The sequence below is a fragment of the Crocuta crocuta genome, unplaced genomic scaffold (genome assembly GCF_008692635.1).
Source record: "Crocuta crocuta isolate KB4526 unplaced genomic scaffold, BGI_CrCroc_1.0 scaffold580, whole genome shotgun sequence".
Lineage (NCBI taxonomy): Eukaryota > Metazoa > Chordata > Mammalia > Carnivora > Hyaenidae > Crocuta > Crocuta crocuta.
The window spans coordinates 5010969-5018473 of record NW_027527940.1 but is presented as its reverse complement, the minus strand read 5'-3'; the positions used below and the strand labels follow the sequence as shown (position 1 = coordinate 5018473).

Genomic DNA, 7505 nt, shown 5'->3' with positions numbered 1-7505 from the left:
TAATAGGGGTACTTTGCCTGATTTGGTAATAAAAATAATGCATGAGAAACATGAAATAATAAGGAAGATATAGTAGTGGCCCATAACATCCTGGAACTGAGTTATCAGAGTGTTTAAGAAATACCATCCATAGTGCAAAGTGGTCTCAGCAAGGAAGGTGAAACCAGACTCTCATCGCCAATGAAGTGTTTAAAGTGTTCAGTGGCACCTGTGTGGCTCAGTCGGTTAAGCGTCCAACTCTTGATTTCACTCAACTCAGGTCATGATCTCGCAGTTTCATGGGTATGAGCCCTGCATGGGGCTCTGGCACTGGAGGCACAGAGCCTGTTTGGGATTCTCCCTCTCTACCTGCCCCTCCCCCACTCAGGCCCTCTGTCTCTCAAAATAAAAAATAAATAAATAAAATAAATGAACATGTTGGTTAAGTGTCCAACTTCAGCTCAGGTCATGATCTCATGGTTGGTGAATTTGAGCCCCACATCGGGCTCTGTACTGACAGCTCAGAGCCTGGAGCCTGCTTCAGATTCTGCGTCTTCCTCTCTGTCCCTCTCCCACTCACACTTTGTCTTCCTCTCAAAAAATAAATAAAAACATTAAAATTTTTTAATAAAAAATGTATTATAAAAATGTTTTTACAAAGTGCTCAGAATAAAAGGCTTGATTAGAGTATGATTAATGACATCATCTTTTCCTCACCAACAAATGCCAATGCCAAACAGGAAAATTATATTTCTACTCAGGACACCAGGAGGTGTCTGACTCTTTAAGCATCTAATAATTGGAGGTGGGAGGTGTGTCTAATCCTCATGACAACTACAAACTGTCAGATTGCTAGATAGGTCAATAACTGCTGAGATTAGCTAGATCTGAAGTGTGGATAGCAAAGCTGTCCAAGTTAAAAGGTACTGGAGAATTCAGCTATCCACCTGAATTAAAATATTGTAAAAATTAACTTTACAAGAACTCCAATCACACTTAAATTTAATGATTGAATTATTTACATCTTTACATTTTCTCATTAATTTTGTGTCTTTGAAAAGACTCTAATACATGTAAAAATATGGAAAAAAGGTATGATTAATCAATCTCCCTGCCAATCTTCCAAAAGCAATTTTCTCTTGTGATTGAATTCACTAACTTCTATTTCTAATAGGTAAAGCAAAACTATTAGCCATTTTAGTTAAATGAGACCAGCGTGTGATCATTGCCCCTCTTCAGGTCATTTGGCCCCTCTACTTATAATTACCCACCTCCTGGCTGGGGCTGATAGATCTACCAACACAAATAGACAAAACTTAATAGATCCTATTTAGAAACAGAATTGGTGACTATCGAAACATAATATGGTTCTAAGCTCTACTCCTTTGAAAATTTAATTGTCCTCTTTCTCTCACCAGAGAATATTTTTATAATCTTGGGTTGGGGAACTAGGGTTGTGTTCTAAGTGTAACACCAAGGTGAAAAATCACAAAGAAAAAACGTACTGATTTGATTCCATGAAGATTTAAGCCTTCTGTGCAAAAAAAAGAAACCATAAAAAATTTTAAATGACTAACTAAAAACAACAGCAGCAACAAAGAGTCAACATCTTTCATACAAAATGGGCTCTTAAAAACTAAAAAGAATTGCACAAAGGCGATGAATAGCTAATTCACACAAAAAAGAAATACACATAGCCAATAGATATATGGAAAGATGCACAATTTCTATAAAAGTCAGAAAAACAAGAATTTAAAATAGACTGAGATATATCTTGCCTCTTAGGTGAGGAAAATGGGAAAAGCTGATTATCTCAGCATAAATGAAGAATCTAGAACATCATGCACTATTTTTTGAAGGGCAAACTGTTACAAGAATTTTGGAGAACAGACAATATGCACCAAAATGCAAAGTATTAATTTTCTCTGCCTATAAATTTCATTTAAGAATTTATTCTAAGGAAGTAGTATCATTACACAGAGGTATATTAAAAGCATATTCAGGGGCGCCTGGGTGGCTCAGTCGGTTAAGCATACGACTTCAGCTCAGGTCATGATCTCACGGTTCGTGGGTTCGAGCCCCGCATCAGGCTCTGTGCTGACAGCTAGCTCAGAGCCTGGAGGCTGCTTCCAATTCTGTGTCTTTCTCTCTGATCCTCCCCTGCTCACACTGCCTCTCTCTCTCTCTCTCTCTCTCTCAGAAATAAATAAAACATTAAAAAAATAATATTCAATATGACATTGTTTACGCTATGCAAAAGTTGTAAATAATCTGAACTTAAATGGGATGTTGATTAATTCAATACTTACATGTATCAGATAGGAACATATCTGTATCTTGTGTGTAAAAAATAACAGAAAAATAGATACAGTGTGATTCTATTTATGATACACCAAATTTAAGATGCACATTTTTTACACATTCCTAAAATTAAAATGCATCTTACAATTGACAACATCGTGGGGTGCCTGGGTGGCTCAGTCAGTTGAGTGTTTGACTTCTCCTCATGTCATGATCTGGCTGTTCACCAGTTCAAGCCCTGCATCGGGCTCTGTACTGACAGCTCAGAGCCTGGAGCCTGCCGCAGATTCTGTGCCTCCCTCTCTCTCTGCCTCTCCCCCACTCATGCTCTGTCTCTTCCTCTCTTTCTCAAAAATAAATAAACACTTAAAAATTTTTTAATTAAAAAAACAATAGACATCATCCTACGTTCAATGAAATGTATCTTTATTTATAAATTTAATAATCTGGAAGTCTTTATTCCAAACCAATATTCATAGTTACCTGTGGAGAATGTCTTACTACAAGGTTTTATTTTCTATTCTGATGTTGATCTCATTTTTATAATCAACTATATCTTAGAATTTATTCTATAAAAACAATAAAATTATTCCCATTTTGCTGTTCTAAAATATTTTTAAAACCCAGGAAGAAAATAATACAGAATAGCTCATCAATGCCCCAATAACCAATCTTTTGTTTTTTGGAAAAAGTTATTTTGATCTATAACAGATACAAAAAAACAGTACTTAGGTGGGTGTTTTTTCTTTTCAAGGTATTTTGACCAACCTTATGTGTGCACATTCTTATGAATTTCAATGACATGAATTCCTGATTTGGCTAAAAAGTGGACTTTGTCATATTTTCCTTCTTACACAAAAACAAAATATTCTATAAAAAGAATAGCTCCTTTTTTAAAAGATTGCATACTAACAGTTTAAAAATATTAGAGGCGCCTGGGAGATTCATTCAGTTAAGCGTCCGACTTTTGGTCAGGTCATGATCTCATGGTTTCTGAGTTCCATGAAACTCTTAAAGCTCAAAGCCTGCAGCCTGCTTCGGTATCTGTCTCTCTGCCTCTCCCCCACTCTTGCTCTATCTCTGTCTGTCTCTCAAAAATAATAAACGTTGGGGCACCTGGGTAGCTCAGTTGGTTAAGCTTGTGACTTCGGCTAAGGTCATGATCTCACAGTTCATGGATTCGAGCCCCATGTCAGGCTCTGTGCTGACAGCTCAAAGCCTGGAGCCTGCTTCAGTTTCTGGTCTCCCTCTCTCTGCTCCTCCCCTGCTCACACTCTGTCTCTCTCTCTCAAAAATAAATAAAAACATTAAAAAAGTTATTTTAATAATAAACGTTAAAAAATGTTTTTAAATACTAGACTAGGGGTAGCTGTGGTGGCTCAGTTTGGCTAAGCAACTGACTCTTGATTTCAGCTTAGGTCTTGATCTCAGGGTTGTGGGATTCTCTCTCATGGGGCCCTGGGTGGCTCAGCAGTGTCTGACTCTTGATTTCCGCTCAGGTCATGATTTCATGGTTCATTAGTATGAGCACCAAATGGGACTGACAGCCTACTTGGGATTCTCTCCCTCTTTCTGCAACTCCCCCCCTCAAAATAAACAAATAAACCAAAAAAAAAATCTCCCCCTCCCCCTCTGCCCTTCTCCCTGACTTGCTCTCTCTCTCTCTCTAATAATAATAATAATAATAATAATACAGACTAAAAAGCATTTTAAGGAAAAACACTTTCATTAAGTATTTAGAAATTAAATACATTATATTAAAGGGCTCAAACTTGGGGCTTCTGGGTGGCTCAGTCAGGTAAGCGTCTGACTTCCGCTCAGGTCATGATCTCGTGGTCTGTGGGTTTGAGCACCACATCAAGCTCTGTGCTGACAGTTCAGAGCCTGGAGCCTGTTTCAGATTCTGTGTCTCCCTCTCTCTCTGCTCCTCCCCAGCTTGTGCTCTCTCTCTGTCTCAAAAATAAATAAACATTAAAAAAAAAATTTAAATAAATAAATAAAGGTCTCAAACTGAATAATGAAAACATTATTTTTTATTTTTAAAAATAAAAAATCAAGAAAATATTGCAACATATGTAACAAGGTCCTCATTATACAAAGAGCTCTCACAAATAAGAAAAAATACAAGCACACCAATAGAAAAATAAGGCTGGAAACCACAAAAGAAAAAAATAAGCATGACCTATACTTATATATGGAAAATATATTCTTTTTTGCCTATCCAATTGGAAAATTCTTTTAAAAGATTGATAAAAACTGGGGCACCTGGGTGGCTCAGTCAGTTAACCATCTGACTTTGGCTCAGGTCTTGATCTCATGGTTTGTGAGTTCAAGCCCTGTGCCAGGCTCTGTGATGACAGCTCAGAGCCTGGAGCCTGCTTTGGATTCTGTGTCCCCCTCTCTCTCTGCCCCTCCCCTATTCACACTCTGTCTCTCTTTCTCTCTCTCAAAAATAAATAAACACTAAAAAAAAAAAAAACAAAACCCAGAACTAATAACCTAATATTGGTGATACTGTGAAGATACTAACATTCTAATTTAGTGTTTATAGTAGTATATACTGGTACACATTTTCTGTAGCACAACCTGGAAATAGTGTTCTTCCAATAAATATTTCGTGAATACTTATATACCTACCACTGTTGTAGATGCTGAGAACACGGTAAACAATAAAATAGACAAGAGAGAAGAGAGGAAATAACAAATCAATGTATTTAAAATTTACCTACCCATTGAACTGGCAATTTCACTTCTAAGAATTTGTTCTAAGAGTAGAATGAAACAAGTGCACAAATGTTTGACCAAATATGTTATTTGCAGAGGTGCCTGGGTGGCTCAGTAAGTTAAGTATCTGACTCTTGATTTTTGATTCGGGTCATGATCTCACAGTCAAGCCTGGTGGGTGTGAGGCTCTGTGCTGGGCATGGAGCCTGCTTAAGATTCTTTCTCTCCCTCTCCCTCTACTCCTCCCCACTTGTGCTTTCTCTCTCTCAAAAATAAATAAAAATAAGTAAGAACAAATATGTTATTTGCAGAGCTGTCTATAAAGGCAGAAAACTAGAAATACATAAACATAATTATGACATTGTCATATAAGTCAATAAATTATGTTCTATCCAGAGTGCAATATTATGCAACCCTTAAGAATGATGACCTAGTTTTATATGTATTGGTTTGAAAGACATTAGTGATAAATTATATACTGCAAATGCAACCAACAGAAGAGTAATCCATTTAAAATGCATGTATGTTCACCTAAAAGAAAATCTGTCTGCAATGGTTTTCTCTGGTTTTATGCATTCCTCTATTACCTAAATATCTTACAATAAGCATACATTTTTATGAGAGAAAAATCATAGATATTAATGCTTTGAAAAATACATGTGCAATCTTTATGGAGTCCGCAAACCATATACCACCAGTATATTTGAAATTCCCAGCATTATGATGCATCTTAGTCTTACTTTCTTCAGATTATAGCTTTCCATAAGATCGTTATCTAGCTATTGTTCTGTATTAAATTTTTCATTAATTCTTTTTTAAGCTTCCTTTAAGAACATTTTTTGTATTAATATCAATTTTACATCTTTTAGACTATCTTCGTTTCGAATTAAAATATGCATAAATGATTAACTTAGCATAATACCAAACACTTTAGTCCACAGGCTCTGTACTTTGGAACAGATGATTATGAAAATTAATGATTCTGCAGAGTTCAGAAACACAGAGGTGTCAAAAAATAAAGATGGGTTACAAAAAAAGCTCTGGAAAAAAAGTATAACTTGTGCCGTGTGATGGCATTGAAAACAGATAAGTGTATTTACATATGCATTATATTTGCGTGCATATACACGTATGTGAATCCTACAGAGGCATACGTGAGAGTTCATGTTTAAGGTCATCATGAGTACTTGCATGTAGGTCATCAAACCTGTTACACAAACGCTTTATCTGCCTCCCCAAAAGGGAGCTAAATTTGCCTTCACCTTATCAGGAAACAAGCATTTAACTCATCTACAAAGGGTTTCAGTGTCAGCCAGGCACCACCCTGGCACCTGCTTTGGAGGTGGGCTATTTTTGACAAAGGTGCAGAGTAGAAAGAGTACAGCAGGCCGTAGCGCGAGAAGTGAGCCAACGAAGGCACCTGAGGCACTTACTTCAGCACCAAGGACACGGGCAACCCCAATCAATGTCCTTTACCGCGGAATTGCCCGCGGAAACCGCCTCTCTCCAGTCGCCCCCAGCCCACTCCGCCCAGTGCGTCTCTATCTCCGGACCCTCAATCGTCATCAGGAGGCAGTCTTTCCGTCTCGCTCTCCGCCAAACCCAGCGAGAGCCTGAAGATGCAGGACCCCCACTCGCCCCAACACGAGTCTCCTTCCAGCTAGACCGCGCACCCCTTCCATCCTCCTCCTCCTCTCAAAAGAGGCCAAATGGGCGCACACAATGTAGAAATTCTTCAGCGCCCAGAGGCGGGTCAGGGAGGGTTCGTGTTTCTCTCCCCGGGGCTGAGGAAGCTCAGTGGACTTGCCCCGCTCCTCTAGCCAGCACACCTGGCCACAGCCCGCCCTTCCTCCACTACCCTTTGCCTTCGCCTTTCGTTGTGGAGAAATTTCTACAAGCCATCCATTCTCCACGAAAATCTCAACCCATATAGACTGGCGTTCCAGAATTATAGACATAAGAGAAGAAAGAAAACTACCGATTCTTGGCTATGTTTCTAAAACCATTCAGCCTTTTTTAAAGTTTGGATTTGAAACTGTTCTCATGACGCCACAGGGACTCACCCTTACTTGGGTGGGCTCCTGGGCCAGAGGAAAGCAATACCCGGCCTTTATCATGGAGGCTGGGGAAGGGTCCAGTAGGTGCGACGGTGGCAGAACACGGGGACGCAGGGTCCCTAGCTGACGCTGACCCCTGCTGACCCGGTGTCCCGGTTCTCCAAGAGAGCAGTGAGGGGACCACGGCCTCTCTGATGTCCAACAGAGCCCCCCTACGAAGGTTTGTTAAGGGGGCCGGGGTGCCTCGCCCTGGGCCCCGCCCAACCCCCGAAGAGGGACTCTGCCTCTAGAGTGGGTGTGTGGGGTTCGGGGTCAGCTCTCATTCCTTTCGGGTGGGGCGGCCTGGCAGGCAGCATCAAGGTGCAAGACTGCCGCTGCCGTCTGGCTCCCGAGCCCGGTTACCTTCGTTTCACCGCGAGGAAGGTGCGCGCGGTGCTCCGGCCC

At 39.9% G+C, this 7505-nt stretch overlaps 1 protein-coding gene across 2 annotated transcripts in view; it reads right to left on the bottom strand.

Annotated features, from left to right (window-relative positions):
* SLC35G2 (solute carrier family 35 member G2) overlaps nucleotides 1-7505 on the bottom strand; it is a 40693-nt gene that overhangs the window by 32745 nt on the left and 443 nt on the right. Inside the window, exon 1 of one of the 2 annotated variants that reach the window (XM_077752350.1) lies at nucleotides 7464-7499. The exons of the other annotated variant lie outside the window; for it this stretch is intronic. The gene's annotated coding sequence lies outside the window, so the exon portion shown is untranslated. Of the gene's footprint in view, nucleotides 1-7463; nucleotides 7500-7505 lie in introns of those variants that run through there. 2 annotated transcript variants of the gene reach the window in all.